Source organism: Opisthocomus hoazin, chromosome 8 (assembly GCF_030867145.1).
Source record: "Opisthocomus hoazin isolate bOpiHoa1 chromosome 8, bOpiHoa1.hap1, whole genome shotgun sequence".
Lineage (NCBI taxonomy): Eukaryota > Metazoa > Chordata > Aves > Opisthocomiformes > Opisthocomidae > Opisthocomus > Opisthocomus hoazin.
The window spans coordinates 62,084,055-62,103,252 of NC_134421.1; positions in this window are offsets into that span (position 1 = coordinate 62,084,055).

Sequence of the window (19,198 nt, forward strand, 5' to 3'; positions counted from 1 at the left end):
CACATGAGTATTATCCCCAGTGACTAGTGTAATGGAAAAATCCTGTGTTTGGTTGAAGAGCAGGAAGCCTTCTATTGTAAGACGACAACAGCCACAGGGAAGCAGTTCAAATACAGAATGTTCCTCTTGAACCTAAGAGACACAACTGTCTGAGTTTCTGGAATCAGAAATTATTTCTTGAGAAACTCTCAATAAGCAGCATTCCTCCATTCATAAGCACTGAGTCTATGTGTGAAAGAAGAAGAACTTTATTATGGAAATTAGAAAAACTACATGAATGATAGCTAAAACGCACTCCATGGTGACTTTGTCAGTAGTCCATAACTGCAGGTCCTTTCCATTCTGGTGCTCATGTAACAGGCAAGTACCCTTCACTGTGTAATTTTTTTCTCTTTAGGGTTGGACTACATCACCACATAACTTAGTTCCTGAGTCCACTGGAGGCACTGGATCCTGTGCCCTTACTGCCTGCATTGCATGGATCTTAGTTGGCTTTTGGGATTTCTTTTACAGTACAGTGGTTTTACAGTAAGCCAACCAGAGCCACTGACACAAAACTTGTACGCAGCCCATGTCCACCCCACAGTTACAGGGCTTCACCTCTACCCTCACCGGTCTTTAGTGATAGAAAGTCCTACATGCTCCAGGATTTGCAATGCCTACCATCAGTTCCAGACTATAAATAAATCAGTTAAGTGGCCTGCAACACAACTCAATCCATGTTTGAAGGGAGTTTCATTTAAAAAAAAAAAAAACTTGCAGAAAAAAAATTAAATCCTTGTGCCTCAAGGCAACAAGGTTACTACCTAGACAAAGCTATCCCTGAGCGTACTTAAAAGGGGCTAGCCCTGATCAGCAAAAAAATATTTTCCACTCTTTACCAGTTTGCTTAGGGCTGTGGTTAACTCCTGGAGCTGGATGTGTTTAGCAGTAGGGATGCAACCTCAGCACATTAAACCCTGCACGCAGTTTGTGGGTAGTGTCCAGAGGTGCAGGCAGACAGACCTGCCTTCAATTCTTTACACTGTGCTGCTCAGTGTATTACTTTTACTGTTTGACTACATCAAAAAGCTTGCAGAATTCAACAAGTGATGCTGCCCATTTTCCATCAAAGGCTTGTTTTGACAGTCAGAATCCTCCACAGATGTAAATCAATACCATACAGGACTTTTAGGAGGAGACGATAAGGAAGTACTGCATCTCAAAAGCAAAAAATATCTCTTTTTTTTCTTATTTCAATTACGCTGCCTAATCAGTTCTGAATTTCTCACTGCTTATGATAATTCCCAAAGTGTTTTGAAGATGATCTGCAAGAAGGCTTCTTAAAATAAGCTCCCTTTGGAAGCTATTCAACGTCTCTCGGCCATACTGGAAAGTGGCAGAAAGCACCTACTGTCTGGAGCTCTAACTAAGCGGAGTTATGGCGAGGAAAATCTCTGATGAACAAGGGAATTTTTGCTGAAAAATGCTGTTTCAAAAATACTGAGGTGTTTTGGATAAAACATTTGATTTTGATGAAATTTTCAGAATTTTAAATAGCATTTAATTTTCTTTATTATTGTTTCAGTTCCATTTTATTTTGCTTTCTTTTCAACAGTTTTCATTTCACCGAAACTTCAACTATTTTAACTTTTAAAAGATTAATTTTAACCCATATCATTGCATGTTACATTTACAGTGACAATATGAACCATCTTGACACCAACAAAATAAAGGATCCTGATGAATTGTGGAATTTTCTGAAACAAAATAATTTCTGTTTCTTTTTCCTCATAAATTTAGAATCAGGTGTACTTCACTGGGTTTTAGGAGAAATACAAGAAATGTCAGAGTCTTTCACTGGAAGAAAAATTGTTAACAATGATCTTAATAGGCAGAGAAAGCTATTCGGTATCTGTCCACCCACTGGTGGGAGTCCGTTAGCTTGCAGAGGGCACTGCGTCCCAGCCTCAGGCAGAGGAGAACTGAGCTGCCTTGCTGAGATCAAGGTCGTCCAGTACGACAGTGTCCCAGTGCGCATCCTTGTCACTTACCACATATCTGTACCCAGAAGGAGGTTTAACAGTGTGTAACTAAAGGGTGTAGCATCTTCTTTGGCAGCTATCCAGATCAGGAAGACTGAAGGTGAGGTTCATATGCAAGCTGCAAGTAAGAACCTCTCCCTTCAGCCATAGGAATAGGAAACATTTCAGAAACATGACCAAAACAGTTAAATACTAGAGAGTTTCTGGAGGATATTCAACTCTGTGACGAGTTGCTTCATTATGCTCCAAATCGTCCCCTAGGTTTTAAAAGCCATATAGAGAGAACACAAAAAGGGGTAGCCATGGGAAAACACTTTTGGGATGAGAGTTTGCGACACAGGGAGATGGAGGTTATACATGAGATTTCTTGAGTAACAGGAACTGTCACGACTCGTCTCAGAAGAAGCTGAGGGGAACAGACAGCCTTATGGCCCCAAGCACTGTGGCACGGGAGCGATCCTCACTGCAGCAGGTAGGTACACATCTCGGCAGGAGTGCTGCACTTGGGCTCAAGGACAGTGTAACTGCAGGTCACTGAGTCTGTTGTATAGACTGATGAGGCATCAGGAATGCTGCACTGCAGCTTCTCTTAACCATTCTTTTTAGCCGGAGAAGGTATTTCTCAGTTTCTGTAATAACGCATTACATTTTGCTACTATGTGCAGGAAAATGCCTGCTCGGCTCCACCCCAGAGGATGCGGCATTTCAGACAAGCAGTCCCTGTGGCATACTAAGTCTGATGGCTTGTAAAGTGCTCTGGAATCCCTTCAGGGGAGAAAGTGGGTATTTAAATGGAAAATGGTTATTATTTCTCCCATCTTTCCTGTTGTATCTCGTGCAAGCCTTTTGAAACAAAAATAATTTCATAAATCTTGATTGAAATAAAGTCTAAGCTCCTTCTGAAATGTTTCTCCTGCTAGTTGGTCACTTTAAGCAAGGAAAAAAAAAAGTTATATTCTCTCCAAATAAAGCACACTCTTCACAATTCTTATTGTTCCTGCCTCAAAGAGTCCTACTAATCTTAAAATAAAGCACACTGGGGATTCATAAAACTTCAAGGTATGTAATATATTTCAGAAATACTGTTCATAAGCTCTGTTTTTTTGAAAAGCAATATTTGTAAGCACATTCTGTGCATGCACATCTCTCATAACTCCCTCTTGCACTCACAACAAAATTCAAGGGAAGAATCCAAAAATCTGGGCAGAGGACAAGCATCAGACTAGGACTGACTGCCACGAGTTCAGCAGCACAGAAATATTGCAGCTCCTATTCCTTCTATTCCTGCAGCCCAGTGGTCCAATTTATGTCATGTATTTTAAGATTATCAGCAGAAGGATTTTTTTCTTTTGGTTTTGGTGAACATTCCTAGCAAAATACAACTACTGTGTAGATACAAGACATTTTATATGGTAAATGTGTGCGGACGATAAAGATGATGGTTAATTTTGCCTACTGGTTATATTGTGGGAAAAGGCTGGAAATTTGAAATTGAAAACATTTCATTGCAAGGTTTGTCCGTAGAAATATTTCTTCACTAAGCAGTGAGGCTTCTCCTGTGCTATGAGGTCCACACTAGATAAAGACCTCTGTAGAGTATGAAGTCACTTCTATTGCATTCATTTTTAGATAAACCCCCTGAGAATGATTTCTGCCCCATTTGATGTACCACTGGAGGATGTGCTAAAGAGGTTCAGGAAGAGGGTGGTCCTCTCCTGACTTCAGTGTTAAGGTTTTATTCTCTTCTGCTCTGGTCCTTTGAAATGCGACCTGTTGTGTCATGGCCTGAGAAAGGTACAGCCTGGTCTCTTGCTGATTCTCTTTGTGAACCTGTATGGGCCGAAACTGATGCTGAAGAAATTTTGCTTTCATGGGGAAGTTTCATAGAAGCAAAGAGAGAATAGAGATCTCTAGCTGGAGCTGTCAAACCATACTTTTGAATTCTGCAGCAGCAACACTCTGGCAAGTGTAGGACTACTATTAGCCATCAAAGGATACAGCCTCTTCTGAAGCGCAGTAAGAGCACCTAACTCTACAGCCCACATCACTGTCAGTGCCACAGGCTGCCTTCATACCACGGCAGCACGTGTGATCTCTAAACCCCAGAACATTAAGCAGCAATTAGCAAAGTGTGTTGCCTACTTAAGGATGCAATCCTTTTTCTGTTAAATTGCAGGACTCCTACTGAATCCAGTACTGAGTCCTGAATTGTGATGGAAATAACCATTAGAGAAAAAGTAGTCATTTCTTCCTGGAAATTTAATCAGCTCAGTCATAATTACGGTACATCTGTTGTTACTAGATTATTTGCTAACACACACGTGCAGGCACACACACTGACAAAATAAGCACATGCTGGCATTTCTCTGAGATGTTGACAGAAAGGCAATACGCGCAGGCTGAGCCATGAGGCATGCTCCTCTCCTAATTATATTGTTATTTACACTTCCTGAATTATGATCAAGGACTGAGAGCACAGTAGGTCAAAACCACAGGTCATTTAGCCTTATGGCTGCTCTGATTTAGAATGGTTTTGTGATCCTTCATTGCAGAAACAAAAGGAAACTGCTGCAATACTGCTGAACTGGCCACTGTGTATCATTTTGTCCATTCCAAATGATGATTTGATTCAAGCCCTTATATATGGAGTGCTATGTGATTAAATTTATTCCTATATACATCATCCTAAAGCTACTGCTCTGTGTTCAATTTGCAGTGAGTAGACAGAGTATTTGTTATTATTTACTCTAAGTCATAGATTTTTATTAGCAGATGCCAAAAAATGGCTGGTTGGCTTTGCTCTTTACACAAATACTGACACAATTCAATGTGGAAATTCAATCGAAACACAATTTCACCACGAAACCCTCTCTAATGTTACATTGAGCTTATATTCTTCAATGGTTGTACTATACACTATAAATAGACAACCGCTTACAGATATGTAATACTATTTGTGGGAACCCTTAGATATTCTGTATCTAATTCTGAATGTCTGTGAGATAGTATCTTGCATTGTGTGTTAGGCTTCCTGAAGCCAACAATACTGAATTTGAGCAAAAAATTATTTGAGACAAAATGTTAAGTACCACAGATTTGTTGTAATCACTCCCTGTAACTCATTTCTGAACAGCACTTTAAGTCAGGAGCCTAAGGATGACGATTTAGGCTCAGCAGAATGCTAAAGGAGTGACTAGAAAATTGTAAACCTCTCATCAATCTGCTGTGCTTACTTTCCCACTGAAACCATATTCCAGATTTTGCATATGCTCATGACTTAAAATAGACCTGGAAATGGTAAAATACTACAAGTCCAGTGATGAATATATCCCCAGGTGTGTCCAGATCATCTGAAATTTCTGTTTACAAAGCAGTCAGCAGCATTGTTTAACAAAATATAAATCAGTGTTGCCTTTACCCTTGGTAACTGTAAAAAGACAAAGCATGTTTTGTACCATCATCATAATCACAAGTTTATTACTTTTGGAAAATAAATGCTTGGCCTATGCTTGGCACTGATCCCTTTTCAAGGTGATAAAGGGTAAAGCTACTTAAGGGATTGATTTACGAGACAGGAAATCAGCTCTTGCCTGCACGCCAGGAGAAATTCTGTTAGCTAAACTCTGCACATTCTAGTTGGAGGCAATGATTCAGAATTAAAGCTGCATAAATAACAGAGAATTCATTGTGGGATAAAACAGAATGTTTTGCTCAATTTCAGAATAAAGGATGAAATGCTTCATTTATGGGTTATTTAAACTTTCTCATAAACATTTTTTCCATAGTTGTTATCAATTTAAAATTAAAAAATGGTGTTTCAATAAAAAAGTTGTGTTTCATAAATGTAAAAAAAAAATTTCTTCCATGAAAATTTGTGTTAACATTTTTCATTTTCCATCACTTAGATAGAGCCTCTCTAGTGATGTGTTCAAAATAGCATTTCTGCTGAATGCATTATTTGGTGGAGAAAAAATGTTTCCATCTACTGTTTTTGAATCATTGCTGGCAAAAAGCTTACACTGTCAGAGAAGCTAAGATCACAGTGGTGGTTTTTTTTCTTCTACTTCGTTTTTGTAGATCTTTGATTGTTTAAGCTGGCTCAGTTCGCCTGAGTTACGACTGGATGACACAGCGTGGGTGCCTGTCCTGACTCTCAGAGGCGTGACTGTATCGCTGCTACAAGACGTAGCTGTGGAGCACCATCATTAACCGTCATAGGCAGGGCTGTGGCTGATTTTCAAATGGCACTCCAACGCAGACAGTTCATGTGGGAGCTGAAGAGTGGTTGACAACTTGGGTCAGAGGACCAATATTTGAAGCCCAAATATATAAGCACTTCTCATTAAATCTAGCTATAAGAGTACAAGAACTGGCCCCAGTCGTAATTGCATTAGGCCTTTCCTAGCTGTAGAATTAGCTGGTGGTATCACTCTTGTTTGTACCCGTGCAATTGCTTAGTGATAGTTTATACAGATGCAGCAGAAAATAAAAAAATGATGCCAGAGCAGACTGATTTTTCCTCAGACTATTTTTGTGCCTTTCCTAGTATATCCTTAATTTGCGAAATGTTAGTATTCTACCATGTTCAGTGTTTGTGTTTTTCACAACCTAATGAATTATGCTTTGACACACATCCTGATAACTGTCCAACACATCTTTTTTCTTTATATCCCATTACTCCTAATTACTGTTTCGTGTATCTCACTAAATAAATATTCAACGTCATTGTGACTTTATAAGCTAATTAACTTTACACATTATTGTCAACACATTTTTTTTACTCAAACTGTACCTGGTTTTAAATTTTAACCTTTATGTTATAATTTAAGCTTTATGCTGCTAGAGCAATTTTGCTGCTTTACTCTGAATACTCTCTAACTTTGCCACTCATCTGGTAATGATGTGTACAATCATGGTACCTCAGATGTGAAGATATTACAATTGCCTAGGGAAGGTGTGTGAGCTCGTTGCTTTACCGTGTGATGCCTTGGTCTAAAATTGATAATTTGTGTGTCCTGGTAGCACTGCAAGCTCTCTGATTGATTTCCTGATGACTTTGGGCTTTTCCTATCCATTTTGCACTGGTGGCCATTGAGTGAGCAACCTGACGAACACGTCAGGGAATGCATTTGTTGTTTCTTTATGTACGAATGCGTTTCTGTTATTTGCATGTCAAGTCACCACATAAGCATTTACACTGTTAAAGACCAACAGAAAGGATACGATAATGGAGACATCATTCAATGTAACATATCATGTTTTCTGCTAGACTGTTGTAGGACTTCAGACTTCTCTTATAAAATGCAGTCAATAACAAATTTTATACCTGCATTTATACCTAAGCATAAGCAATAAGATAAGAGTGTAAAGTGTGGTACAGCAAGCTGGATTTTTAAAGTTCACTGAAACCAGCTGATATCTCTAATACAAAAGAGCTGAACATTTGTTCATTCCCTATGTTATAGAGGAGAAGAATCAATTTTTTCTCCAGGCCAATTGAGTTCCTGAGATACTCTTGAAATTGCTTAATATTTAATAATATTATAATCTCATTAATGGAATATTCATATCAATATGCATATTTACATTAATAATATTTAACAGTTATAAAATAAGTACAGAACAATTATTTGAACAGCTGGTAGGTAGAGATAGTGAATTCAACAGCCTGGGACTTTTCCTGTGAAGGAGCAAGCCATGGAGCTTGGTGCATTATTGCTCCCCCAGCAGAGGCACACTGTAAAAAGTACAGGTTATTGCTGCAAGAAATCTTGTTGATCGAATGTAGAATGCAGGTTTCATTAAAGCCAGAAATGAAACTCCTAACAGCAGGTCCTGGGCAGCATCCTCTGTGAATTGGTATCGATCCTGGATACCCCATAACCATCTAGATCTCTGGATGGCCTGTAGTGTACAAGTCTTTTTCAGTTACTGGGGTCTAAATCTGTTCTGAGAGTAAATTAAAGAAGGGCTAGTGGTCTGGTTTATCAATTATTTGCTGTCTAAATAGTACTGGCATCATTGCTAAAGACACTTCTGGGTGAGGCACAGAGTGGGCTCAAGGGGTTTTGTCATTCCCCATAGACAGGGAGAGCCACGAGGGAGGGGAGTGGGTACAGCGTTGGGAGGAGCAGACCCCGGCAGCTCTGAGGATGGGGGGTTTCTCTGGCCTGCAGAGCCTTGCCATTTTTCCAGTGGAGCTGTGGACCCTAAAGGGTGAAACCCATGGACAGTACTTCCACTTTTTGGGTTTTATAAACCCCTTAGTAACTGTTCATAGATATTCTAGGGTTCAAAGACCACAATTAAATTAACCACAATTAAAATAAAAAAACCAACAACAAACTCCTGAGACTGATGCAGCCAACTGTTGAAAGCAAGCTGGCTTGGAATGGGGCTAGAGGTGCAGTTGCAAACCACACAGCCCTGCACAGGAGATGGGGATCATCCCAGCTGCTGAGACACTGAAAATCCCTAGGAGGTTCGTTAGGTTCCACTTGGCCTCCACCTCTCCATTCTCCCCATTTCACACTTGCAGAACATAGCAGGGGCAAGGGGGTTCCCACAGGTCTGCTCTCTCAAGGCCTGTGTGCCATCTAGGGTACACTGATGTCAGCATTAGAAAACCAAATTACAGACCTGATAAATGGGGGAAGTCAAGTGCTCGTTGTCCAAACATACTTGACGGAGGCGGAAGGCTGCACCTCTTCCCCTGTTGAAGCAGGACATGCATCTGCAGAAGATGGAAGAATAAATCATAAGCTCTCAAGAATAACTCTTTTTATCTGCATTTGCAGCGTCTAGTACCTCAGAGTCCTGCTCAGCAGCTGCAGCTAATACAAAAATTACGAAGAAGTGGGGATTATCTTGGGTAAGCGTAGGTCATTTTGGGTGGTGGGAGCATATTCAGCACATTCTTAAGTCCACAGGAAGGTTTTTGACAGGCTCCTGTAATGAAATATTAATCAGCATATTTGTTTCTATAATGTTTGCAAAAATATCCCACAGGTTTCTGCTTTATCAGCCTGCCATTTCCAGCATCTAATGAAAATGAAGACTAACGGTAGTATTAATAGAAACTAAGTTCAGGATAATATGCTATATTTACTGGATTTCTACACAGTATTGATGCCTTTTGGTAATAGACCTTATATATTTTAACATCCTTAGCTGTTATCCATCATTGGTCTATATATTTCTTCAATATTATGCTATCTGAATGTACCAGTTGTTAGAAATTTTTCTGTATTTGCCCAGCCTATGTCAATTCTTAAAATAATATGGCCAGTGTTCCCCATGGTGTGATGTTAGTTGTCTGAATCTTTGAAAAAAAATCAGAAATGCGTTTGCACTTACACATTTAAGCAGACTCATAAGCCCAATAATATCTTCATATTCAGAATAAAAGCAAGACTCCCGATGGTAATTTGAGTAACGATGACTAGGTGGCTGATTGATACTATGTGAGCCTGGCTGTGGTATGACAATTAACAGCTCACTATTTAAGCTCTTAAAATCTAATATTTTGTACTTCCTCTATTCATTTGACTAAAGAATTCAGAGCAGAAATTCTACATGAATGGTCATGAACAATAGCAAGAACTATTCTCCAATTAAAAAGTCTGTAGCCGACCAAATTTGACAGATACCAATCAAGCAGTGGTAGCTCTTTTCTAGCAGTTTTTTTCCTTAGCAGCCTTCAGACATGTTAAATTTACATTAAAATCATGTAAGTCATAAAGTATCAGGTGGAATAAATTATGAAAAACCAAGAAAATGTTCAACAAATATTACATTCTGAAGGCTAAACAAAATTACAGACAGTCACCTGTGTGCCTCTAACCGTGTGTCTACAAGACAATGATATTGCAAAACACAGTAAGAATTGTACTTTAGAGCACAATTACTATTCTGTGTTATCTTCCTAGCTTCCACCCGGGCTTAGAGCTATAGACAGAAACACAGAAGAGAGCAGTGTATCTGAGCCCTCCTTACGATTTTGGTCACTGCTGCTAATGTGCCTCTGGAAGCAGAGCGGAGTGGCCACAGTGATGGACAGATGGCTGGGACAGCAGCAATTGGAAAGACCACAAAGAGAAGGGTATGTCCTGGCATCCTCTGACTGCAATGTTGATGTCCTACACACAGAACCATTGTCACGCACAGATATTCTTGCCTCAATTGACATGGACACAAGAAGCCCGAGACTAATTCAAAACAACGTTGAGAAAATAATGAAGTTTAAAGTTTGAATATTTTCTTCTATTTTTCCTGCTTTCTTTCAAAACTTTTCTTTCTTTTCAAAATAAATATAACTTTTTTTAAGGATAAAAAAGTTACAGGTTTATGATCTCAAAATTGTATGAAACTTTAGGAAAAAGAATGGTATCAACCTAAACTATTTATTTCCTCCCCAGATTGAGCCACTGAACTATAAAATCCATTATTTTCAGAGATCTAGTACTATAACGGGGCACAAGGAAAAGCGAAGAGAATATTTTTTGAGTTCTCTCTGTGTCTGAAATGTCTTGAAAGCCAGATACTGACAAGGAAATGAAGCACATCTCTTCCAATGTCTCTGCATCTTCCTGCCAGCTTGCTCGATAAAGCAGCAATAAACATAATTGCCTTTGCATATCACTGATACAAAGAACAAAAAATTTGTGTGCAAGTATGGCTCCTATTTTCCAGTGAGTTACTTATGTGTTCTTCATCATTCTCTGTGCTATATAATCAGCAGCTGCATCTTGGAATTCACAGCAGCTCTCATCTATGTGCTGAACATTTATGGGATTTATTGCCATTTTTATAGATATGGTAAGTAAACATAAACTGAGAAAGTGTCATAAAATATAAAAATCATCAGCAGATGCTGATTAAGGAGAATTATTATATAAGCTTTACAAATTTTTCCATTTGAAGTTTAGCTTTGCTGGTTTGTTAGAAACGCTTCATGTGTGAAAGGTATGACAGAGCAAATCTAAAATGGAAAGGCAGAGAGTGGGCACTGGAGGTGATAAGTTGCTGATATAGACCAAGTAGTTTGCTTCCTTGGGGCACTCCTACCTCACCATCTGTGAAGGCTGCTTCTGCAACGTGCTACAGGCTCCCCCCCAAGGGCTGGTGACGGTAATGCATATTGCCTCTGTCTGATGTGAGGTCTAAAAGAAAGCAGATGGCAGAAGGGATACCTAAGATCCCAGGATTTGTGAACATTAGCGCAAAAATGTCTTTGAAAAACCCTTACATCAGACCATTGTTCACTAGAAAAGAAGACTCAAAACGGAATATTGCAAGACAATGTTTAATTTGACCTCCTGTGCTATGAATAAACATCCTTCTCTCTAAAGTAGAGAGACATGGGTTTGATGGGTGGACTGATCAGTGGATGACGAATTGGTTGGATGGTCACATCCAGAAGGTAGTGATCAATGGCTCAAAGTCCAGATGGAGACTGGTGACAAGTGGTGTCCCTCAGGGGTCTGTACTGGGACCAGTACTGTTTAATGTCTTCATCAGTGACAAAGACAATGGAATCAAGTGCACCCTCAGCAAGTTTGCAGATGACATCAATGTGAGTGGTGCAGTTGACACACCAGAAGGACAGGATGCAATCCAGAGGGACCTGGACAAGCTCGTACCTTGTGAGGTTCAACAAGGCCAAGTGCAAGGTCCTGCACATGGCTTGGGGCAACCTCTGCTATCAGTACAGGCTGGGGGATGAAAGGATTGAGAGCAGCCCCTGCTGAGAAGGACTTGGGGGTACTGGTGGATGAAAAGCTGGACTGAAGACGACAAAGCGTGCTCATAGCCCAGGCCAACAGCATCCTGGGCTGCATCAAAAGAAGCACGGCCAGCAGGTCAAGGAAAGGGGTTCTGCCCCTCTGCTTCGCTCTGGTGAGACCCGCCGTGAGTCCTGTGTCCAGCTCTGGAGCCTCCAGCACAGGACAGACATGGACCTGCTGGAGCAGGGCCAGAGGAGGGCCACAAAGATGATCCGAGGGATGGAACACCTCTACTATGAGGACAGGCTGAGAGAGTTGGGGCTGTTCAGCCTGAACAAGAGAAGGCTCCGGGGAGGCCTGATTGGAGCCTTTCCGTACCTGAAGGAGGCCTGCAAGAAAGCTGGAAAGGGACTGCTTAGCAGGGCTCGTCTAATATAGAAGGGGTAACGGCTTGAAACTAAGAGAGGGTAGATCTAGACTGGATAGAAGAAAGAAATTTTTTACAATGAGGGTGGGGAAACACTGGAACAATTTGCCCAGAGAGGTGGTAGAGGCCCCATCCCCAGAAACATTCAAGGTCAGGTTGGATGGGGCCCTGGGCAACTTGACCTAGTTAAAGATGTCCCTGCTTATTGCAGGGGGGTCAGACTAGATGACCTTTAAGGTCCATTTCAACCCAAACTATTCTATGATTCTATGATTCTACAACATAGACAATAAACATTTCCCAGTAACGTGCACACACATGTCTCCTCAGCCAACTAAAACTGCAAAATCTCTTCCCAATTGAAGCGTGCATCAGTCAACTCCGCTAGCACATTGAGGGAGGGAAAGCAATGGCGAGATCAAGACATGACTGTAATTTCTTTGAAAACAGTATTTGCAGGCAACACTTCACTGGAGAGGGTGCCCTGAAGAGGATGCTCATCTGGAGGGACCCTTGTCACTTTTCATCCAGGTTGGCCACATAGGAGTTCATTCTGGTGGTTTTTTTTTCCATTCTCTCTTACCCTTCCTTCTCTTGTGCATTTGTTTGGTTTCTCTTTTCCACAGATGGAAGATTTACTGTTACAGTTGCTGTATACTATGAGTTACGGACGCCACAAATAAACCTTTGTGCCTGTAAACCTATTTCATCATCCTTTGCGCAATAGTGACAACTTCTGGTCTCTCTCAGATGAAGACCATATAGGTGAATTTAACCACTTGCAAAAGATTTAAATATTCATAAAACCATTTGACGGGTTCTAGCTCAGATCTGATTCATTAGAGATAGTTGCTTAAACTGTCTCTTATGTGTGATACATCAGAGAGGTTGAAATGCAAAGTCAAATGTGTTAATTTAAGGTAGTACCACCACAACTGGTTTAAACTCATTTGTTTGACTTGTTCTGTCTTTGTCAAATGTGAGAAATTTAGTAAGATTCAGTTGTGAAAGTCTGTGGCCAGGCTCATTGCCAATCATCACTTTCAGCAGTCAAGAAATTAAACTTTGTTTAGTTCTACTTCAATTTCATGCATTTGTTTTGCTGGGTCATCCCACAACACATGATGAGCTGAAGGGTGCAGTAGACCCTCACACAGAGTTGGAGATCACAGAGACATTCAGAAGGCAAAATGGCAGAGGCTTTTGAGGGTATCAAGCTTTGTGGCCAGGGAAAAAGTGACTAAATTGAACAAATCCTATGAGCCCATAGATGTATTTTGAAGTTACATTTATTCACCATATTCAAGACCAGGTTGGACAGGTCATTTATCCACATTCAAGACCAGGTTGGACGGGGTTCTGAGCAACCTGATCTAGTTAGTGGTGTCCCTGCTTGCTGCGGGGGGGTTGGACTAGATGACCTCTAGGGGTCCCTTCCAACCCAAAACTTTCTATGATTCTATAATTTTCTCATTGCGAATATCAGCCTTCAAAGATGAAAAGTTGAAGGAAGAGCTGTTGCTGCCTAGAGCGTTTCATTTTCAGTGCTGAACGCCTATTTCATGCCTTCACCTGCTAAACATGGGGACTGAGGAAGGCTGTCTGTGAATCAAAATGAGAAGTAGGTCTTGGGGACAGAATATTCATGCAACAAATTCCTGTTCCCTGGGCTTTGGCCCGGTGAGCTGAGCTACAGCAGTATGTGGGCTGCCTTTGCAGTCAGCTGCAAAAGAGCTAATGACTGTCGCCAGCAAGAGCCTGTATTTCTGCAGCTGACGTTGTAAGCTGTGGCTGTTACAGGCAGTGGTTTTGCTACATTAGGACCTACACATTCAGCTATAAAAACAACCTAATTGCTGTTGGACAGAAGTGTTAAATATACAGTGAGTTCATTTCCTGCAGAACCGAATAATTGCCACGTGCAGTTTTACACTTACAGGGTCAGATTGTGCTGTGTTAAAATTATACAGTTCAAATGTGACTGGCTTTCTTCTAACACAGAGCAATTTGGCTCGAGTAGAGGATAACATAACCGGCAGCACTATGCAGCACTGACTCAACTGCAGTATTTCTCAGTTACTGAGAAATCCACAGTTGAGGGCTTGATCCAAAGCCATGTTTCTGTCACTGGTTGCAATAGGCACTGACTCAGGACCTAAAAAAGAAATCTGTGGTGAAAAACCAGAGAACAGAGCATACGTCCTACAGGATACAGTTGACTATTTCTCTGCTCAGCAGCTGATAGTGTGAGGCTGCAATATTGATTTGTGTTACTGCATTTTATAGCTAGTATGTTACAAGATTAATTTTGTGCCACTCAGCATCTGCTTTCTCCTTGGGAAGTTTTGTAAAGATTTCTGCTGACTATAATGAATTGACTTTTTTTTTTTGCAAACCAGCAAAACAGATCCTTTATGCCCTGCCTTTCCAAAGTATAGCATGACAGATACCGTTAAGATGATTATACTATACACTTATATGTGCTTCTGTGCTTACAGGCTAACAGCTAACATCTTATTAGTACAGGTCAGCATCCTTGTTCAGTCTTTTTACTCTCACTTACTTTCAGCCAACATTACTGTGATAGATTATTATTCTGCTAGGGTAGGCTTTGGCTTTTGTCCAAAAAAATGATATAAATCTACACTCTTTTACAGATGAGTATTATTTTCTTCTTGCATTTACTCATACTTTTAAATGGGAAATAATAGTAACCGGCTATAGGTAAAAGGGTGGAGATTCAGTTCAATAAACAAATGTACAAATAACTCAGTAATAAAAAAATGTGTGGTATTTGCCATGAATAAAATTTGCCCAGAGGGAATTTGTTGATTTAGGTGTCTATAGATATCAGTGAAGTGATATCTAATACTGATATCTAATATCTTATGACTGAATCAATATGGGCAAGATTTTGAGAACCTCTGACTTGGCTGTGTCTCCCTCGGGGGGTCATTTAACAGCAGGCAGGATGTGTGGGACGGAAGACAATGTCATCCATCTTTACACAGCTTAACACGAGCCACTGCAATAAGCAGGGCTCATTTCAGAGAAGGGGAGAAGGAAGATGAACCGTTTCAAGGCCTGTCATAAATTCTTTTCCTTTCCAACAAAGGGAAGGTGCTGTGACCCCATTTGTTTCTGGACAGAGCAGTTCTGTGCTGGTTTTGAGTGCGACTGTGCTCTTTGCTGAATTAAAAGCAATAGAAATGGCACATCTTCAGTCAAAATGAGAAGAGGAAATGAAGGCACTGATGCTCCTGAAAGTTTAACCAGGCTTTGTCTCAGAGGTTGGAGCAATGACTGATGGTTTTTAAGGAACCCTGAATTTATTTCCCATGAAGGTCCTTATATAGTTGCTTCCTCTACCTTGTTTCAGTTGTTCTTACTGTTTTTTGTGGCAGAAAAAGCCCTGTTTTTTTCTTCAGGGGGCACCACATGGTGGCAGGGCTGAGAGAAGGGCAGAATTACAGTGCCAAAGGCGGCAAAGGCTAAATCAGATCATCTCTGAACATAAACTACCGCACCTGAGGTTTCTGCAGTAGAAACATGCTGATTTAAGCTCAGTGAAGGTCTGTCCCTTTTAGCTGGGAAAGTGCCCAAGGGCTAGGACTGAATGACAAATTTTAAGGCCAGTTCTCATTAGAAACCTGGAGGCACACAGGTTTTAGTCCAGAGAAAACAGAGTAAGTACTCTTCTCAATCAAGAATCTGTGTCCTTCTCATAGCATACGCTGTACACCACGGCACAGAGGACAATTCAATAAAGTTAGCAGTGTGTGAATGAAATTGTCAGGGCCCTTATCTCAAATGACCAAAATGTACACGTAAGTAATCCTTCAACTCTAGACATTGTAAATAAAAAAAGGGTCAAAAAGCCTTGGCAAAGGATCTGTGGCAATGTGCTATGATCTGGGTAAAGGCTGGCATAAATCACTTTGTCTGACAGTCACTCACAAGCAGAAATGGTGTAAAATCACTAAGACAAGAGTAACCTTGGGAAAACAGCTTGAAAACAACCAGTAGATGGTGGTAAGTCTTGGGAGAGGAGTACAATATGTTTATTACGGCACTATAAATGAACAGTTTCCTGCAGAGATAAATAGACCATAAATCTGATTCTAGCCTCAGCTCACACAGCCCTTAGTGCTGACCAAAGCTAGATCCACTACAGCTAGGGATTTGTCCCTCAAAGATAGTCTCTATCCATGCTGGCATCCTCAACCTTTGTACAACAGAAGGGAAAACAGTTCAGTTCTCCTAGAGTATTTTCCTGAAGTTTTTTTTTCAGTCTTATCTTCTTGTAGCCACTTAACTTTCCAAATTACGAAGGTAAATGGATTCATGCTATCTGACCTTAGATGTCTAAAAGTTAGTGTCTGAGTCTGAATCAGCCTCTGTGGGTTCCAGGATATGCCCTTCTAGACAGAAATTCACCTGACAAATGTAGCTGAACTGACCCTTTTCTATTGAACATTTTGAGTATAGATCAGATTTTGGTCCAGATCAAGACTTCTGAATTAAGGTGTCTGAAATGCAAGTGTCTACATGTGAACAATCTACGTCAGGCCCAATGCTAGTCCTCAGAAGTGAAGTCAATACAACCAGTGGAGCCATAAGGTTCAGTTCACCCCAAAATAGACAACTCTTGATCAGACACCTAAGGAGTTTCCCATGTCTCATTGATTGCATTGACCAACTCTCTATTGACTTCAACGGAAACTTGGGCATTTAGCTCAGCTGTGTACATGTAAAGTGAAATTCAGGTGCCTAAAAATGGTCACGAGGTGTTTTCTGAAATGTCCTAGGTTGTCCAAAATATCCGTGTATGAATCACAGGAGGACATGTGGTTTACAGATGACATGTGTCCTTCTGGAAGGGCAGTACGAAACCATGTGGAACAACCTCAGGCACCTCAGACAGCAGCAGATCCTAATGTTTAGGCAGCTGAATTGTTCCCCTTTATATAGACACTTGACTTTATACGAACATGAACTGAATCCAATCCCCAACTGCTTGTGTCAGGACAAATCAATCCCATCTGTTGTTACATTTGTTCTTTTCTCTCTATGATATCTATAGGCCTTATAGCTTGAAAACTCTAAGTCCTTTTTGTGGTGTTAACCCCTATTTCTGTATACTTTCCATTTTTTAAATTATTGCCTTTCAGCTGGCACTGAAAGGGCCCTACTGAATTTTGTCATGTGGGAGGTCAGGGCTACTGCATTCTTCTCTGTTATTTATCATCAACAGAGTGAGATGCATTGCTCTTGCAGTCAAATTTTTATAAACTTATCTACAAGGCTTACGATCACTGAAGGCTCTGTTAGAACTCCTCTAAAATGAAAATGGTCTTCCCTAATCCATGCTGTGTATCTCCTTTTTGTTGCATTTATCATTCACTCCATGTATAAATCTCCTGCAGACATGTAGGGAACAAATATGCATCATGTAACAGAAGAGAAGTTCGAATGTGTAATTTCAAAAAGTTAAAACAGCAGGATCCTTGCATTAACATGAAAGAAGATTCACTATCAGAAGAAAAGAAAACTGAAAGATGTGGTGATGGAGCACACTTTTTGTTTGAGGTTTTTTGAAAACATATTTGTTTGATAGTTCCCAGATCTATTCTGGGTCAGGACTTTCGGTATGTTTATCATTACAGAAAGAGTCTGAACAGAAAGAGTATGTTGTTAAGCATAGTGAATTACCTTCTTCCACTCAAGCTAGCAGCATTAGGATGCAGCAGTAAACTTTTGAAGGATTGTACATGAGATGAAGAAACCCAGCGCAGGAGCCACACCTACAAACATGTCAATGGAACAAACTCTGCAGGTTTCCGCACTTTTGGAGAAGGCTTCATTATGCTATGGGATATCTACCATAATACATTCAAAAGACTAGATATCAGCACTGAGTGTGACTTACAACCTTACAATAAAATTGGAGAACAGGTTGCTAAGACCAGATCTCCCAGTAAGTACTAATGCTGTTTTCTGAAAGATAGTTCTCAATTACATCACTAATTACTTCTAATTATGAAGGCCACAGTCATAAGGTCAAATAATGAGACGCTTGTTCTGTATTCTGGCAAAGTCATCTTTAACTTCTGGATGTTCTTTAGGCTTATTAACACAAATGTTAATAAAACCATTGCGGAGTATCTTTTCACCTTAACTCTGGGTTTGTTTCCTTTGATATCAACATTAGCAGTCAAAAATGAGACAGGTATTAATTATATTTTAAAACACTGGGTTTAATGTACAGAGGTGGGACAAATTAGTAGTTACACTGAGCACTGCTGGCAATTATACATAACCTTGTTTTAACCCTAATTTCATCCACTATAAAATGCAGCATGAGTATGAAGACAATAAATCACTTATAGATAGTAGAAAGGTTCATTTATCTTTGTAGAGTTGCTGTACAGGAGACTCATCTGAGCAAAATGCCAAATAATTGCAATGAAAGTGAATTTTTGAGCACTTGTGAAAGCAGATTGGCACAAAATGTTGCTTTTCGAGATACTACATTTTATATACAGAATCACAGAATCACAGAATAGTAGGGGTTGGAAGGGACCTCTGTGGGTCATCTAGTCGAACCCCCCTGCCGAAGCAGGGTCACCTACAGCAGGCCGCACAGGACCCCGTCCAGGCGGGTCTTGAATATCTCCAGAGAAGGAGACTCCACAACCTCCCTGGGCAGCCTGTTCCAGTGCTCCGTCACCCTCAGAGGGAAGAAATTCCTCCTCATGTTCAGACGGAACTTCCTGTGCTTCAGTTTGTGCCCATTGCCCCTTGTCCTGTCACTGGGCATCACTGAAAAGAGCTTGGCCCCATCCTCCTGACACCCACCCTGCAGCTATTTGTAAGTATATATTAGGTTCCCTCTCAGCCTTCTCTTCTTCAGGCTGAACAAGCCCAGTTCCCTCAACCTCTCCTCGTAGGGGAGATGCTCCAGTCCCCTCACCATCCTCGTAGCCCTCCGCTGGACTCTCTCCAGTAGCTCTTCATCTTTC